The sequence below is a fragment of the Suricata suricatta genome, chromosome 1 (assembly GCF_006229205.1).
Source record: "Suricata suricatta isolate VVHF042 chromosome 1, meerkat_22Aug2017_6uvM2_HiC, whole genome shotgun sequence".
NCBI lineage: Eukaryota > Metazoa > Chordata > Mammalia > Carnivora > Herpestidae > Suricata > Suricata suricatta.
This window is the reverse complement of record NC_043700.1, coordinates 87,805,458-87,825,264: the sequence shown is the minus strand read 5'-3', so window position 1 is coordinate 87,825,264 and position 19,807 is coordinate 87,805,458.

Here is a 19,807-nt window from a genome sequence, read left to right as displayed (position 1 = left end):
GGGAATTGGAAACACACAGAGTAAAACATTTTTTTAAATTAGTAAGTATAGAAACGGTGCAATCAATATTTCAAGAGGAAATAAAAATATAAGAACAGCTATAACAATCATAGAACATTGAGTGAATTAGTTGTAAATAATATTTAGCTACTTATACACTATGATTCACATAGTGATTAGTGATGTCATAAAAATGAATATATAACTAGATTGAATCTAGAAGTGGGAGGAGTAGACCTAGGATATGTGGACCGTGGGCACATCCCTGTATGTGTGTCTCACTATGCGTGATGAACAGAAGGTCAGGGCAGAGATATGTAAGATGGTTCAGTATTAATGTTTTACAATTGTTACTAAAGGGAAAATATGACATGGAAATATTAAGAACTAGAACAATAATCTTAACGAACCCTAAAAACTCCTACAGTTTTAATGTCCAAAAGTTTTTTGGAAGCTACAATCTTTGTTAGTAAGGATGCAGTGTAGTAAGAGCAACAGTGCCATTCGCTTGTAAAATATATACTGTGCACAGACTTCTTCTCACCAGGACATATTTGACTATAGCCGCTACTGGGTAGCTCATTTGTCAGCATCTGATATCAAACTGGAGTCCCAGATTTGACACCGTTTGCTAGACGAACAACCAAATGCTAGTTCCATCACTTCAGTCATGGAAAGGAGCCACAGGATTCCTCATAGGAACAGGCATTTATTTTGAATATGAAATTCCCTTTCCTGCACAGAGAGCTTGTGACAAAACCACCACATCTGGACTTACAAAATGTCTTATTCTCCATCAGGGTATCTTACATAACAAAGCTTCCTATAAACAAACTTATTTTATAACAAATAAAGTGTAGAAATGGCCTCATGCTTATGAAATTTTCTAGTATTACTGCATTTCTTTCACACTAAAAGCATCTACTCTGATAAAAAAAAAATCTTTTAGACAGTCAGATAAGGCATCAGTTAGCAACATCCTCTAAGGCTGAGGTAGTACCCTCCAGAAATGACATATGTATAATTCTAAGTCATACACCAACATCCAGTGATATTCTTCCTATATCTAGAACTTATGAGTCTGGGAATCAAAGAATGTAGCTATAAGTTCATTGGAAAAATTGTTTTCTGTTACTATTATTCTGAATGATTTCTTAGTAAACATTTTGCTTCCAATCACCCCAAACTTGGGTCCTGTTGTATTAGAGGCCAATAGAGGTTCTCACTGTGTCACCAAAGACACAGCATTTGTTCCATTAAAATGGAACTAAAATGCATGGAATCCTCTAGGTTTGGCCATGTTTTTTTGATACAATTCAATGAAATACTATACTAATTTAATGTGGGAAGGATAGTTTAAAGAAGAGGTTGTGAAAAATGTTATAAATAGCAGCTAGTACCATGCGACCAGTGGCAGAAACAAAAACCATAATAAAATATTTCCTGACTTTGATAAAAATATATATGTTCATGTGTCAACCAAGTATTTATTATGTTTTACCATCTACCATTCTCATACTATATAATGTAAATCAATAGTGCTTAAACATATCCCTCAGGATTAAAGTTGCAGGATATTTAAAAGTGGCTATTATTCAGCAAGAAGAATAATAACCATCACCCAATGATGGATAGGGTGATTAATGAGAAGGAGGTGATACATACAATATATTATTAAATATATTGAAAAAAATTAGTGGGTTTTAAGTGGTGTGAGAGTTGTTTGCATCCTGTTAAATGAAAGCATGGTTTTGCTCTTGACTTTTAAGAGTTAAGTACAATTAAAAGGATTTTATGGGGATACCACATTGAAAAATGGTAAATTTTGTTGGTATTTGTTCTGTGTCAATATACCAATGTGAAATAAAGCTTCTTAGGATTTCCTTTCCCCAAGATTAAGGCTAGGGTTCAGCATGAGCTTTAATATGAATGCATTTAGAAAGGCGGTGTTGGAGAAGCAGGCATTTTACTATGAGGTTTTGGGTAGGGCATCCGCTGCCGTTGCAGCTCCTATGGCTCACTGACGGGCTGGCACATCTTGCTGGTGTAGGCCACCAGCCAGGTCCACAACTCTTCCAGCTTCCTGAGATCTCTTCCTCAAGTTTCTTCAAGTTCTGGTTTCAGGTGAATACGTAGTTGAAGGGTGCAAAGTGCCTGTTTCATCTGGAGGTAGTATGCATGAATCAAATTGGAGTTGATTAAAGTCAAAAGTAGATTTCTGCTTGCCCCTGTGGGTTTGGGTTTGTTCTGTGGGATCCACTTTGTCCTCAGAGGTTTCAGTTTGTTCTCACCCTCTGTTGATTCACACCCATCTTTTCTTCCCAACTGCTGTCCCTGCTGACCTATGGCAACTTCAATTTCACCATCAGATTCAAGACAACAGTCACCCAGAGACTTCTTAATCAACTCTACAATTAAGTAAGGTCAAATCCGTCAGAATCTATCATGGTCTACCACTCTGATTCAAACCATTATTTCTCACCTGGATGCTTGCGGTCTCCTAACTTTTGGCCCTACTTCTATCCTTTACCCTTTTAATGTCTATTAACAAGTAACATAGGTGATGCTGTCAAAATAATAATCAGATTATGTCACTCCCCTATTCAAAGCTCTGCAACAGAATTCCATTTTACATTGTGTATTATTTCTGCATTGACCTTTATATTTTTTTGAGATCTGGTTTCCTGAATTCTTCTTTTGCTAATCAACCTGTAATGTTACCCACTCTAGTCACTTTGGATTCATTCCTGTAGCTCATCAGGCTTGGTCCTAAATTAAGGCATCTGCCACTTTTTTTTTTTTCACTCAAACATTGCCTTTTCAGGAGGACTACCCAGACCATTTAAGTTAATATCACAACCTGTTCTCACCTTGTATGCTTATCAATATATAAAATTACTTTCTTCAGATTTGTTCTAATGTTACAAATCTCAATGATCTCATAAGTGTTTCATATTTTTCTTCAATTATATCTTATTATATATCATCTACCTAAAGGAATAGCTTTTAATAGAGAATATTAACTAAGAGACAGTGTCAGTGAATTGTTATATTATTTATTTTGAAGTATGTATTAGTTTCTGATGTACTTTCCACAACAAACACAAACTGGTTGTCTTAAAGATTATTGTGTTCCAGTTCCAGAGGCTAAAATCCCCAAATCATAGTGTTGGCAAGGCCATGATCTTCTGAAACCTGTAGAAGACTCCTTACTTGACTCCTCTTAGCTTCTGGTAGTTTGCTGGAATCTTTGGAGTTCTTGGCTTGAAGATGAATCTCTCCAATCCTCTCTCCTCATATGGCTTTCTCCTCACACCATCTTCTCTTGTGCATTTCTCAATGTCAAAATTTCATTTCTTTATAAAGATACAAGTCATATTGGAGGAAAGTCCATCCTAATGACATCATTTTAATTTGATTGCCTCTATAATGACCTTATCTCCAAATAAGTTCAGAATCTGAGGTATTGAGGATTAGGATTTCAACACTGAGGGAACATTGTAACTCATAACAAGGCCCATGCTGACCACAGCTGACCCAAGGAGTAAATACCGAATGTAATTTTTAAAAGATTAAAAGGGCAGAGATCTGTTCCATAATAGCAGATATAAAGCTGCTAGGCTGCATCAACCAAATCCTTCTTCAGGACTTAGTTCCCTAGCTGGTGGGTATGTTTTCTGTAGATATTCCTTGGCTCTCAGCTTTCTTGAAGAAATGCTTCAGCAAAAAACAGTAGTATCACCCAAGATCATGCTCTCCTGAAATAATAACTCAAAATAGTGACTAGCTGGTACAAGGTAATGGATACCAAGCCTTTTTGCCACATTTCAGAATAATTCCTATCTGCAGAATTTCCTCTGGGGCTACCTGAGAACTTCACTGAAGCCATATCACAGTCCTGGTTCTTTATCTGCTCAAACTGCATCATAGCTTCCCCTTCAGAAATGAGAATGCTAATAACACTCCTTGATACACCTTCTATATGCTAATCTCCATTTCAGGATCTGCTTTACAAACTACGGTACCTCTGGATATCAGCATGTGCTATCTGGTAAGAATACTACTTTGAGAAAGTCAACACTAGGGTAAGATTTTGGATCAACTGATATTTAGTTGGCAATGACGTCACCATTAACATGAATAGGCAAAAGGATAGATTTTGGCATTAGGTAATTAGTAGTAAACTTTTAACGCTTTTTTTGCTGGTAAACTGACATGGTATTCTGAGGGATTTACTAGCAGATACCAATGGGAAGATTTTGAGAATATATTAAAGAAAAATAATGAATAACTCTGAGGGCTTTGGAATCAAGTTGCCATTGCCAAGCAAAAAGGGGACTTTGGAAAAAAGGGAAGAAATAAAGAAAAGTGATTAATTAACAATTAAGTCCTTAACATGAAAGCCAGAAGAACCTCTTGTTAGTATATAGGAAGACTCTCAATTTGTGACCAGAAGGAAGAAAAAATCCTCATGCGACCTTAATCATTAAAGTAGCGGAGCTCCATAATGGTTTCCTTTTTCACTATATATATATATATATATGTATGCACACATAGGCAATGACAAGATCAAGACCCCAGTTGAGAAAGAATAAAGTTCTGTTACCTGGGATTGGAGTATTTGTACTGATTCTCACCACCCCCCCCAAAATTTACATGTCTAGATTTTCCTAAACTCTCTGATTTTACAATAGATTTCAACTTCTCCTTATTAGTAGCAGAGGCCTCCCAATTGTTATCAATGCTTAATCATCAGAAATCAAGTGAAAAAAGTTGCCAAAATAAGTGGCAATGTAGAAGGGGCAATGTGGGAGACTGATCCATGAGTGTTATGCAATTTCTTAACACAACATGGCTTCCTTATGAGGACAACTGTAGGTGAGCAGTCATCAGGGATAATACTCAGTTTATATAATGAAAAACAGGCAATCGAACAACAGAGAACAATTACTTAATAAAGTGCCATAACTTCTTGCCTAATTTTCAAGTTTGAGCTAATATTCATACATAGAACACAGTGATTGAGGAAGAGTCTGCGTCTGACTCCTATACATGGTGATAATTTCACCATTCATTTCTCAGACACCTATGACTATTGTCTCAAGTTTTATGATTACAATAATATGCAGGACACCAGAGTATTATACGCATATTGTGTGGGTTAGGCTCACAGTAAGTCCAGTGAGTCTGTAAAACCATCACATGGCTGTCTCCCCAATCACCAAATATGTAATTTAAATAGACACACTGTGTAATTGGAAGGATTTTCCATTTGTTCCTTTCCTTTCAGGGTAAGAGCTTTCATAGCAAATCCCAAGTACAACACTAAAAATGCCAGTTTCTGTGGAGAAAACATTTCCATGTTTCTGCATTGTCAGGATTCTCTGAGGAAAGACAATTGAAATGCTATTAAGACAAAGAATGTGCCATTTTCTCCAAAACTATTTGTTCTTCATATTCTAAGAGTGTTATATCTATAGATATATTATTCTCTCTTAAAGGTAATAAAATTCTGAACCATTTGTTTATATTTCAAAATGTTGTAAAAACAAGGACTCACTCCTGTTTTCTAAGGAAGATTTCTTTTTTCACATTAAAAATAGTCTTCTTTTCTCAGGGATGTGTTTTTTTTTTTTTTTGAGGAGTGAGATAAGAGTGCTATAAAGGAGTTCCTGTATAAGCTTACAGATGCATGATTTCAGGGGTTTTCTCCTGTAAATGTGCAGGTGACATCTGTCTGATTGAATCATCCAGTGGGCACTGGGATACAGATAATCAGTATTGTTACTACAGTAATAATAAGCCTGTTCTCTAATTCAAACTCTTCATGTTTGTTTTCAGAACAAGATAAATAAATATAGATATTAAAAACATACTAGCCCCCAACCAATTAAAAACATAAATGACAATATTGAATCCCAGGAGAAATAGCTAAAATTAGTACAACTATTAAAGACCTAAAGGATCCAAGAATTCACTGTTTCTCCATTTAATTTACCATCTGGCTCCAGAAACAAAACAAACAAAACAAAACAAAACAAAACAAACAAACAAAAAACAGATGGAAAATGACAATAGAAAACTGCAAACTCAACCAGGTAATAACCCAATTGCAGCTGTTGTGCCAGATGTAATATATTTGTTGCAGAAAATTAACATGGCCTCTGGTACATGGTATGTAGCCATTGATCTGACAAATTGGTGCTTTTCCATTTCTATCAGAAAAGAGGCTCTCAGACAATTTGTATTTGCTTGGAAGGACCTCAGTATTCATTTATAATTTTGCCTGGAGCTATGTTGATTCTTCCTTCTGTCATAACATCATCCAAAAAAGACAAGAACCAGCTGGACATGCTACAAATACTATATTCTTCCATTAATGAATGAGATTCTGGATTACACCACCAGTTAACCACTGATACTAGCAGAATTGTTTACTTGAGTTTGACAGGTACTTAGAAGAGAGATGACAGGGAAGGAGATAATAAGAAAGGATGCATGCCGGTTAAACCCAGAGCCCAACTATAGTAGCAAGGGATACAATTTGTCCCACTAAGCTTGCTGTTTCATGCTTTCCTTCAGAAAATAACACATTAGAATCTTAGAGCTCATGTAAGTTGTACTCCCAGTGTAGCATAAGGGGTAAATTGTAGTGGATTGTGTGATGCACTCTCAGATTCTTCTATAGGAATAAAATGACATTTCTCCCCACTTAAGTTCTTTGGAGCACTCCCAACAGGCAGTTAGTTGGCAGACCTATTCTGGATTTGCCCCACTTAAGGAAAATAGCTTTGGTTAAGATTATGTTGCCTGAGGCAGCCTGCAGCCAATGACGATCTTAAACTTGTTTTAAAGTTTATTTACTTATTTTGAGAGAGTGAGAGTGAGGGAGGGGCAGAGAGCGAGAGAGGGAGAGAGAGAATCCTAAGCGGGCTTCACACTGTCAGTGCAAAGTTCGAACTCCAGAACCATGAGATCATGACCGGGGCCAAAGTCAGACACTTAAACATTTGAGACACCCAGGTGTCCCAACCAATGACAATGTTAGATAAATACACAAAGGGCCAGCCCTCTCACCCCAGTTCAGAATTATTCTGAATGGCCCATCCCAGTTTCAGCAATACCCTCAGAACTGGCTGAGGTTTTTGTTGGGAGGGCATTAAAACCTAACTTCTCCTACTGCCCAATCCTGCTTCTTTTCCTTCACCTTCAGGGATTTTTACCTCAGGAATATTCCTGAAACAACTTCCATATGTTATTCTACATCTCTGAGCTTGCTATCTGGAGAACCTAACCTGCAACAATTGGTAAGAATAAGTAAGGCATTCAAACAGATGGTTTTACTTCTGAGGTACTTGCTTAGTATTTTGAAATCCTTACAATTGTATTATACAATATATAAATCTCCAAATATAACAGCATTACTCTATATTAAGAATGGAAAGTGCAGTTCTGAACATATTTCTCTCCATTTAACGTTTAGTTCAGCATGAATTTTTAACATTCTCTTGCTTGAAACATTCTGATCATATGTAGTATCAGCCAAGTGAGCATGTACTGTAATTCCATGTAACCTGTCATCATAACCAACAATGTGTCAAGCCCAAGATATTTAACAAGACAGTTCAGTGAAATTATTCATTGTTTTGTTAGCAACACAATTCTTTTGTTTTACTTCATATTATTTGAGTTTTATGGCCTTTAGAAACAAAAATAACAATAGATATTCTATTAAAATTGTCTACTTGATAGGACTTTGATATAAAATTGATGTTTTTAAGAAATTTAATAACTAGTACTATAAAATTATTTGTCAGTTGAAGAAAGAAAGCTTGGTATTTCCCCTGAGGCATTTGCTCTGTTCTAAAACAATGTAAAGAAAAACTATTTCCAATGGATATTTAACAAATGTACAACATCATTTGTATTTTATCAAATGACAAATCATTTACATAAATTTAACTTTATAACTCAAAGAAATATATTTTACATTTCTGAAAAAATGTTCCTTTAGAGTAAAATGAACAAGGTCATACTGATTTTAAGCATATATATATATATATATATATAATCCTAAATAATTTTGCATTTATATAATACAAAGTATCTTTTTTATATAAGACAAAATCAGAATGATAATTTAAAAACTTGTATACATTTGGTTGGGTTTTATTTTGAATTTACCTTTACTTTTATAAAATGGTACTTTGTTTCCAAATAAAATTATCTTCCAAATAACTATCTTTATTGTGAGAATAATGTAAGTTCAAGTTGTATATGTGAGAAAATTAAATGAATTATTTGATGTTTTTTGGTCAACAGAATTTTAGATTGTAAATACCAGTATTTGATAATTAACTGCATTTGAACACAATGTTTTATGTTTTATAGCTGTGCAGATGGGTTAAAAACCTGAATGTTTTGCTCTAAGGACCTTTTCCAAAACATATAGTAAGTTACAGTTTTTTGTTATCTCTAGTTAAACAAGCAGTTATCTTTCTTCAGTCCAAAACACCAACTAAAACAAAATTGAAGGACTCACACAGTTTAACCTAGAAGAACCAAGAAGAAGGATTTAATAAGACACTGGTGAGGTGTAAAATAACAACAACAAAACATCTTGCAATATTAAAAGTGAGTTGTAGCACAGGCCATTGGTTATAGTGGGTGGTACAGCCTTCCAGTCCAATCTAATTTCAGTTTCATATTTTTGGTCAGTTTTCTTGAGATCAGATGCACTACATAGTACTTAGCTTCTCATCTCAAGTTTGCAGCACAACTTTTGCTTTCTGAATCATTGCCAGCTCTAGAGCAAATGTAGTCTAATTCATTGACAAGGACAGGCAGAAATTGCAGGGATTACCCAAGAGAGAAACTTTCAAACAATGAAATGCAGGTCATAAATGCTTCATAGTTTTCTGCTTTAGGTCAGCAATTCTGGTTGCATTTGACATCTTAAAGGTAAAAATGAATCAGCAGTACTAATGGCTAACATTGCCCACACCAATGACCTTCATAATGGACCTTAAGTTTGCCTTTTCCTTTCTCAATCTGTTTCTTTTTTGTTTGTTTGTTTGTTTTAAGTTTTTCCCTCTAATGTTTTATTTACTTTTGAGAAAGAGAGAGAGAGACAGACAGACAGACAGACAGACAGAGAATCTGAAGCAGACTCCACACAGCCCAATGCAGGATTGGAACCCACGAACGGAATCGTGAGATCATGACCTGAGCTGAAGCGGGACACTCAACCAAATGAGCCACCCAGGCGCCCCCTGATCTGTTTCTTAAATCCTGCTTCTTGGGTTCATCTGACAAATTAACTAAGAACAATCAATTCCCTTTCTATCCCTGCTTTGAGAAGAAACACTTTGATGGTTTATGTAAGAAATATAGGAAGTAGAATCTTAAGGTGAAATTTTGGAACTGGCACACTCACTAGTCAGATGGAGGTAAGAGCCTTATTACTGGTATAAGTTAGGGTGATGATGACCACCGGAGGGCTGTGACATCAAAAATAGAAAGGCTCCAATCTATGATGGATTACAACTAAATCTACGCAAAATGTGAAACATTGTGTTTTTAACGAGCTCTAGCTCTTGAAATTACAGTTCAAGTGTACTTTAAGAATTTTAGAACTAACTAATTTTGTTATTAATTTCCGGAGCCTTGAATAAAAAGAATATTATCAATGACTTGCTTTTTACTATTTGCTACTTTTACTTTTAAATTATCAATGATTATTGTTATTATTATCATTGTATTATTATTATTAATATTATTATTGTTAGTCAACTGTACAGATATTGTAAAAGACAGAAGACCTTTGAGGAGACATTTTAAAAACACCTTAGCTCCTGTAATAGAAGGGAAACGGCTTGAAAATCAGTTCTGGAACTGAAATATAAGCATAGCAGAAATACAAAGGAGACAGAGTACACATTCATGACATGTCTCCTATGATACATTCATAGATACTTTTTATTGGACTAGGTGTCTACTTCCCTATTTCCTTGTGTTTAATAAATTGAACATTTTGGGGTTTTTTGCCTCTAGGGGCCCTATACTTCTTAAGTATCTGCTTAATTCTCTGAAGGTCAGACACTCCAAACTACCGATTTGACCTTGTCATTTATTAAAATACATTTATCCATCTTTACTCTGATGGTTACGGGCCAATATCTGGCCTCTATTATTGTGAAATCTTATCATCTGCATTAGGAAGCACAGTTCTGTAATAGCATTTCCTATTATCAGCCCTGGCCTGTAACCTTTCTTAATGGGACATTCCTTATTACTATGGTAATGGAAGCCAGCTCTGAGGCCCCCTGTGGAGCATAGTAGCCAGGTGGGTTTTTTGATCTTGCTTAATATATCCATTATCACATTCCCATTTTTCTAAGACTTTTTATCTATACCCATATGGTTAGTCATGGCAGCTCTGCTAGTTTTACTTTAATTTGTGTTGGCTGTCATGTTTTTCAAGTGTCCAAATTCCAACTTAATTTTATTATTAATATTGTATCATAAGGACCTGGCCTAAGGGACCCCTGCTTGGTTTTACTCTCGGCTGCCTTAAAATTCTTAATAATTTTTGAAAAGGGAGCTCTGCAGTTTCATTTTGCTCTAAGCCTACGAATGACGTAGCTGGTCAGGCCGATAGCAAGCTCCTCTAACTCAAAGTACTTGTCAGAGATTATCTATTGTTAACAATGTTGTGTAGTAACACAGGCAGTCACTTTCAAAGGGTCATGTTTCTTGGATTTCTTATCAACAGAAATTTGATCATAATTGAATGTAATATGCCACTTAATTTTTATTCAAGAAAATAAAGCATTTCAATGTTATTAGATATTCTTTAAAACATTTTAAAAATGTTTATTTAATTTTGAAAGAGAGCACATGGATGTAGGCAGGGGTGGGGGAAGATCGGAAGAGGCCTCAGCACCGACACCAGCAAACCCAATGCAGAGCTCAAACCCACAAACCATGTGATCATGACTGGAGCCAAAGTGGAACCAAGTGCTTAACCAACTGAGCCTCGCAGACGCCTCGTCATTAGACATTCTTGTACAACATAATTGTAGATAAGTATTTCTTACTCTAGTCCATAGGTGAACTAGTATCTATTTTATCAATATTCTATTATGGAATATATAGTTTCCAAAGTTTTTCAATTAGAAACAACTCAGGTGGGGAGAAATTTTTTTTTCTTTAAATTGAGTTGTTAGTTTAAATAATAAGGAATATTTACATAATATGAATATAAACTTATTTTTCTGTAAATGTAATGATGCTAAATTTCTTTTAGTGGTGAATGATCAAAATATATATAAAAGACAGGTGCCTGGGTGGCTTAGTCGGTTAAACATCTAACTCTTGATCTTAGCTGAGGTCAGGATACCTTGGTTTGTGAGATCAAGCACCTTGTCAGGCTCTGTCCTTACAGCGTGGAGCCTGCTTGGGATTCTCTGTCACACTCCCTCTTTGTCTCTGACTTGCTAGCATAAGCAAGCACTCTCTCTCTGTCTCTCTTTCTCAAAATAAATAAATAAAGGTGAAAGAAATATATATGTGAATGAGTTATACCTGTTGACAAAGCTTTTAACTACATATTATTTCTGAAACATAAGTACTCAGCTTATAGAAAAGTAAAATATGGGAAAAATTATGTAATTTTATGCATTCTGTTTTAGAATATGAAACAAATCTAATTAGTCTAATTAACATTGGACTTCAGCACTTTGAATTCACCATTTATGAATTTTTTCTATGCTTCTTCCATAGGTAAACATTCATATCTCTCATTTATAAACACAGCAGAAAAATAATTAGGCTACTTTTATTCTTGAAATTTTAATTTTATTTACAGTTTATCTTTTATAATTTTGCATTTATATATATATATATATATATATATTCTTTCATTTCTTGAACACTTCCTAGGAATATATTATTAAGAGTGAAGAGAAAAGCTCCCTAGATTAAAAGATCTGAACTTTTATAGCTCTTTAAATTTTCTGCTGCACACAATTTGAAGTAAATTGAAAAACTATGTTATGTGTCAATGTTGTCAGTGTATCAATAACAGTACAAGAAATATTAAATTCTTTTTATTTTAGTCTTTTCTAAATGAACATATGCAAAACAACTACTCAAAGGTATTTTAATTTGCATAATTTGTATGTACAGTTAAGTTGAACTCCTTGTCAAATATGTTGTGATGTATTCTATCACTTCTGTTAAATGTTTACCACTTTATTTACACATATGCTTTGATATTTTTTTGCAGTGACTTTTTTTTAATGAGAAACAAAGAGAACTTGATCTAAAACATTAAAATTACCTTGGAGAAGAGAGATATTAAAGATAATTGGTTGAATCAATAATATTTATTGAAACACTGAATGTGAGGTGGGAGAAGAAAAGTCTTTTGTGAAGTATGTTTATATGACTGGATGAATGACCTCACAACTAATCAAGGCAGAGATTATATTTAAAAAGCCATGGCAATGAATACTGATTTTGAGCATGTGAAATTAACGAAGCCTGGGGATATCCATGTTAAGAATACATTAGAGTAAAAAGGACTAGAACTCAGTGAAGATGTCAAGGAAGGAGATATTTATATCATTTGTGAACCACCAGAGTAACTGTGGAATGTGCTGTGTCTAGGAAGGAGTGTACAGCATAAAAAAATAAATAAAAGAAAGTACCTTACCCACATAGGTATAACAGGAGTATTTTTTAGATTCATAATGTCACTTTACTCAGGATGCTACAAATAAAGAAAAATATAGGCCAATATTTCTGATGAATATGGATATAAAGATCCTCAACAAAATGTTGGCAAACCAAGTTCAAAAATACATTATAAAGATCAGACACAATCAATCAGGATTTATTCCAGGGATGCAAGGATGGTTCGACATCTGCAAATTAGTCAGTATGACACAATACAACAAAATGAAGGGAAACAATCATATAATCATTTCAATAGTTGCAGAAAAAGAGTTTACAAAATTCAACATCCACTTATTATAAAAAGCTTTCAATAATATGAATATAGATGGAATGTATGTCAATATAATAAAAGCCATATAGGGACAGCCCACAGCTAACACATTCAATGGCAAAGGATTGAAGCTTTTTTTCTAAGATTAGGAACAAGACAAGTGTTCCCACTTTCATCATTCCAATTCAACATATATAATACTTAACAAAACATACAAAACAATAAAATACTTAGAATAAATTTAAACAAGGAGGTGAAAGATCATTTTCTGACAACTATAAGACACTGATTAAACAAATTGAGGAAGACAAATAAATGGAAAGGTGTCCCATGTTTATATATGGAAGAATTAAAAGGTCAATACTATCAAAAAACCATTTATAGATTCAATGCACTCCCTCTCAAGATTCCAATTCCACTTTTTACATATGTAGTAAAAATTCCTAAAATTTATATATAATTCAAAAGACCCAAAACAACTGGAAAAAAATCCTGAGAGAGAAGAGCAAGTTGGGAAGACTCATACTCCCTTATTACAATCTATATTATAAAGCTGTAGTAATCAAAACAGTATGGTACTGGTGTAAAAACAAATAGATCAATGGAACAGAATGAGAGCCCAGTAATAAACCTAAGTGTATATGGTCAACTAATATTTGACAAGGAGCCAAGAATACTCTTGAAGCAAAGACAGGCTCTTTGATAAATGAACCTGGAGTAATTGGATATTTACATGTGAAAGAATGAAACTAAACTACTATCTTACACCTCTCATATAAAAGAACTCAAAATGGATTAAAGACATAAATATAAGACATAAAATTATGAAGCACATAAAACAAAAACCTTAAGAATACAGCTCTTTGACATGGGCCTTGGTAATGATTTTTTGGGTATGACACCTAAAGCACAAGCAAAAAAATAAAAAATAAACAAATGGGATTATATCAAACTAAAATAATCCTTTTGAACAGCAAAATAAAGCATCAACGAAGTGAAAAGACAACCAATGGAATGGGGAAAATTGTAAACTATATATCTAATAAAGAATTAATATCCAAAATATGTAAAGAACTCATAGAATGTACAAGATCAACTCATACAATTAAATAGCAATTACAAAATGTAAAAGAGATCTGAATAGAAATTTCACCAAAAGAGAAATAAGGGACGTGATGACATGTGGGAAAGTTAAAAGAAAAAATCCTAAGAGTTCTCATCACATGGATAAAAGTTTTTTTTTCTTCTTTCTTTTCTCCTTTCTTATCTTTTTATTTTATATATATCAGATGATGGAAGATGATGGATGTTAGCTAAACCTACTGCAATAATCATTTCTCAATATATGTAAATTAAACCATCATGCTGTATCTTTAAGCTTACATAGTGATGTATGTTAATTATTTCTCAATAAAACTGGGGGGAAAGTACACAGTTTAAAGTATCAGGTACACAATTTTTTTTTCTTAGTTAAGCCAAGATAAATGTGTAAACAGAGCAATATGTGTCAAATGTTTTCATTATTAGGCTCATTTGGTCCATCTAGTTGTTTAACCTTCCCTCCCTTTTCTCGATGTTGTATGTTTTCCCCTAATTATTTATTTGTTGAAAAATAAACTAAATCTAGATCAAGAGCACACAGTTAGGCCTGTTTTCCTTTTATATTTTCAAAGTCATTCTTTCAAGTAGCTATTGCCATCACAAAGAGTTTTTCTTTCTGTATTTACAGTTATAAAATAAGTATTCTATCTAATAAGACTAATTCTAACCCAGAAACAGTTACATCAACTATGTAAACTAGGTTGTAAATCTGACTATATCAGGATGAATTATCTAGTCAGTGAACAAGAGAAAACTTGCTAACTTCAAATTTAGATTTCCCATCTTTCACTTGCTTGTTTCACAATATTTCAGAATCATATTTCGTTTAAAATATTTTAATAATAAAATAGTTACAAGTTACCAAGGGCCATTATATTTACAAGAGATTTCATGATTTCTAAATTACTTACTTCTTTCATTTTAATACAGTAAAATGACAAACTCATGATAAAGGTAAATATTTTTTGACAATAGAATAAATATGACTCAATGCTATCCATGGTGGAATAAATGCTGTACAGGACTTCCATAGTGACTTTAAATGTGAAATGGCATTTTCAGCTACAGAGCTCATTAAAGGTTTTTTAAACCTTAGCGTTTAAAAATAAATCTGATATCAACTAGTTCTAGGGTTTTTTAATGCTTGAAAACAACTATTTTATTGAATTATAATTGACATATAAAATCCTATTAGTTATAAGTGTACATCATAGTAATTTGAAATTTTTATACATTATTAAATAACTCCACAATAAGCCTGGTTACCATAGATCACCATACAAATTTATTACAATATTATTGACTGTATTCCCTGTGTTGTGTATTACAATCCCATGATTTATTTCATTTATAAACAAAAGTTTGTTCCTCTTAATCCACTTCACCTATTTCACCCATTCCCCAGCTTTATCCTCTGATAATCAACAGTGTCCTGTATCAAGGAGACTATTTCTTTCCATTTTGCTTATTTATTTAGTTTTGTATTTTAGATTCTCCATATAGGTGAAATCATTCTCTGAGTTATTTTCCTCACCGCAATACCATCTAGGTCCACCCATGTTGTCATAAATGGCAAGACCTCATCTTTTTTTTATTAGCTAAGTAATATTCCATTGTACGTATGTATGTAGGTAGGTAGGTAGGTAGGTATGAATTTATATACATACATGCATATAGATAGATAGATGTCCTCTTTATTCATCTGTTGATGGATTGCTTCCATTTCTTGGCTATTGAAAATAATCCTGCAATAAACATAAGGATATATATATCTTCTCAAATCAGTGTTTTCATTTTCCCTGAAAAAATTCCCATAAGTAGAATTCTAGAATGTATAGTAGGTCTATTTTTAATTTTTTGAGGAAGCTCTATACTATATTTCACTGTGGCTGCACTAATTTACTTTCTACTAATGGTGTATGAGGGTTCTTTTTTCTCATTCTCACCAACACTTGTCATTTTTTGTCTTTTTGAGACTAGCCATTCTGATAGATGTAAAGTGAAATTTCACAGTAGTTTTCATTTATGTGTCCCTAATGATTAGTGATGTCGAACATTTTTCCATGTGCCTTTCTGGACATCTGCCTGTCTTCTTTGGAAAAACATTTATTCAAGTTTTCTACCCATTTTTAAAAATTGAGTTATTTCTTTGTATTAAATTTTGTAAATTATTTATATATTTTGGATATTAGTCTTTATTAGATGTATGACTTGCAAATGTTTTCACTTATTCAGTAGGTTGCCTTTTGGTTTTGTTGATGGTTTTCTTGACCATGTAAAAGATTTTTGGTTTGATATAATCCCATTTGTAGTAACTTTTGTTCTTGCCTGAGGAGACTGGTCCAAACAAATATTGTTATGACTGAATTAGAAAATATTACTGACTATGTCTCCTTTTAAGGATATTCTGGTCATAGGCCATACAATCAGGCCTTTAATCTATTTTAAATTTATTTTTTAAATTTTTTAATGTTTTATTTAGTTTTGAAAGAGAGAGAGAGACAGCATGAGCAAGGATGGATCAGAGAGAGAGGGAGACACAGAATCTGAAGACAGGCTCCAGGATCTGAGCTAGCTGTCAGCACAGACCCTGATGCAGGGCTTGAACCCAGAAACCATGAGATCATGACTTGAACCAAAGTTAGATACTCTACAGACTAAGCCATCAAGGTGCACCTGAATTTAATTTTAAATGGTGTAAAATAATTGTCCAGTTTTATTCTTTTGTTGTCCATTTTGTTCATCATTTGACGAAAAACTGTCTTTTCTACATTGTATATTCTTGCCTCATTTGTCATAGGTTAATAGACCATATATGTGTGTTTATTTCTAAATTCTCTATTTTATTCCATTAATGTGTCTGTTTTTTTATTTTTTAATCTTTTATTTATTTTTGAAAGAGAGAGAGAGACTACATGAGCAGAAGAGGGTCAGAGAGAGAGGGAGACACAGAATCCAAAGACAGGCTCCAAGCTCTGAGCTAGCTGTCAGCACAGAGCCTGACACAGGGCTTGAACCCACAAACTGAAAGATCATGACCTGAGCTGATGCTGGATGCTCAATTGACTGAACTACCCAGGTGCTCTATACTGTTTTGTTTAATATAGCTCTGTAGGATAGTTTGAAATCAAGCAGAGTGATAACCCTTGTTTTGTTTTCTTTCTCAGGATTGGATTCCTATTTGTAGTCTTTATGATTCTCTACACATTTAAGGATTCTAAGTCCTAGCTCTATACAAATCTCATTAGTATTTTGATAGGGATTGCATTCAATCTGTAATTGAATGTAAAGACACTTTAACAATAGTAATTCTTCTAATCCATGATCATCATATATCATTCCATTTATTTCTGTAAACTTCTATTACTTTTACCAATACCATACAGTTTTCAAAGTACAAATTTTTTGCCTTCCTGGTTAAATTTATACCTAGTTGATGTTTTATTACTAAAATAAAAATTAAATAATTTTTAAAGTTATCATCCTTAATTGTAGGGAGAATTTTATGGTAATAGCTATATTATTATTGCTTGCTTTCTAAAAAGGAATTGTATTTTCTTGGGACAAGTTCAATTTTATGGTAATATGATTTTGATTCTAGTGAGGAAAAATTATATTATTATTTCTCCTTTTGTGTTTAATTTCAATTAACCTTTTGAATAAATTGTTCTCTTTAATTTTTTTAAAGTTTATTTATTTAGAGAAAGACAAAGACAGTGCAAATGGGGAAGGACAGAGTGAAAGGGAGAGAAAGAATCCTAAGCAGGCTCTGTGCTGCCAGTACAGAGCCTGACACTGGGCTTGAACTCATGAAACTGTGAGATCATGACCTGAGCCAAAAACCAAGAGTCAGCCACTTAACTGACTGAGTCACTTAGACACCCACTGAATAATTTCTTAACATGTTTTTATATGTTAATTTCAGAATATGAGTATTTATTATATACATATAATTATTTCATAGATACTAATTACTTTTGAATAACACACAGCTACATCTTATAATATTTCCATCATAGGATAAGAACTTGTAATGAAAGTATTTTCTTGTTTGTGTAAAATTGGACTAAGTACAATTTAGTATTTTTCTATAATTGTCTTAACATTAAACTTAATAAAATGATGGTGCTGTTCTCGTAAAACTGACTTTTACCAAAATATATTGACTTTGAAAGCTGCAATTAAAAACAAATATATATGTTTTGAAGCTTCATGAATGTGTAAAATTCTCAAGAAAATATATAGATTTATGACTTTCAAGCACCTTTTTTTTAATAATCTAGAGTTGACTTTCCCTAAGACATTATTCTCCTAGAGTTTTCTATGTTATTTTGTATTTTCCCTCTTGACTATGTTACCCAATTTAAGAGTTAAATCACCACTGTGTGCATGAATACCATGTTTATGCCTACAACTATGATTTATTCTCAAAGTGATCATTTTACAGAAGTCTGATCAAAGTCTTCACTTGAAGGTCACAAACTCACATCCAAAATTGAACTCATCTTCTTTTTTCTGAAATACTTTTTCTACTCATGTGCTTATTTTTTGGCATTAATTAAATAGAAGTTTCCCTAAGCATCCAAAATAAAAGTTTCTGAAATAAATCTAATTTGTATTATGTACCCCTGTCTATCTGTAATTTGCCTTCTCAGTATTAGTCAACCCTATTTCTCCTTCTTTATTCTTACAATTTCTAGTAAAATATAACAATAATGCCCAGGCTATTATTATGGCATCTCATTGTTTTATTAGCTCTCAAACTCTTTCAATGAACCAAACACCCAGATGAAAAGGAATTTCTATACAAAGCAGCTAAACCACACTTTTCCTTTCCAATATATACTTGATGACTTTGATTTTAAATAAACAATGTAAAAACTCCTTATCTAGGAGTTAAATGCTCTAAACCAAATATCTTTTTAGCTTTATTTGTTTCAGCAAAATATCCTTAAGTCCCTTGTAGATGCCTCAAGTTATGTGTGTGTGATCTCAGAATAGCTGCATTCCCAGAGCATCTGCACATTTCAAAGTAAGGTTGAAACACTGACTCACATAGTAATATAAGAAAATAAGAAAACAACACTATTCTCTCCCAAATCTTAAAACTCTTTTTCTGTTAAACCCTTATGACACATTACTTTTTCAACACTTAGGTAGTCTATGTCCTTCCCTTCATGATAATCGACTTGTTTTTATATGCTCCTCCCATCACACCTAGTGTAGCAGAGATTAAATATAAATTCACAACAAATATTTTTGAAAGTATTATAAATATTTCCCTTAAATTTTATTTTATTTTTTAAATGTTTATTTACTTACTTTGAGAGAGAGAGACAGAGAGAGACAGGAGCTCAAGCAGGGGAGGGGCAGAGAGAAAGGGAGAGAGAATCCCAAGCCAGCTCTGCACTGCCAGCACAGAGCCCAATGCAGGTCTCGATCCCATGAATGGTGAAATCATGACTTGAGCCAAAACCAAGAGTTGGACACTCAACCAACTGATCCACACCCTTAAAAACTCAAGTGATTAAGCAGCTTTATATAAGTTCATGAGGATCACTCTTCTTATTTAAAAATAAAAATAAAGAAGAAAAAGAACATAACTAATAAGTGATATTTTTTTGATATTTCTTTTCAAATTTCATTTTTATATGTTAGATTAAGTCAAAGATAGGGAACATTAGAGAAAAATAA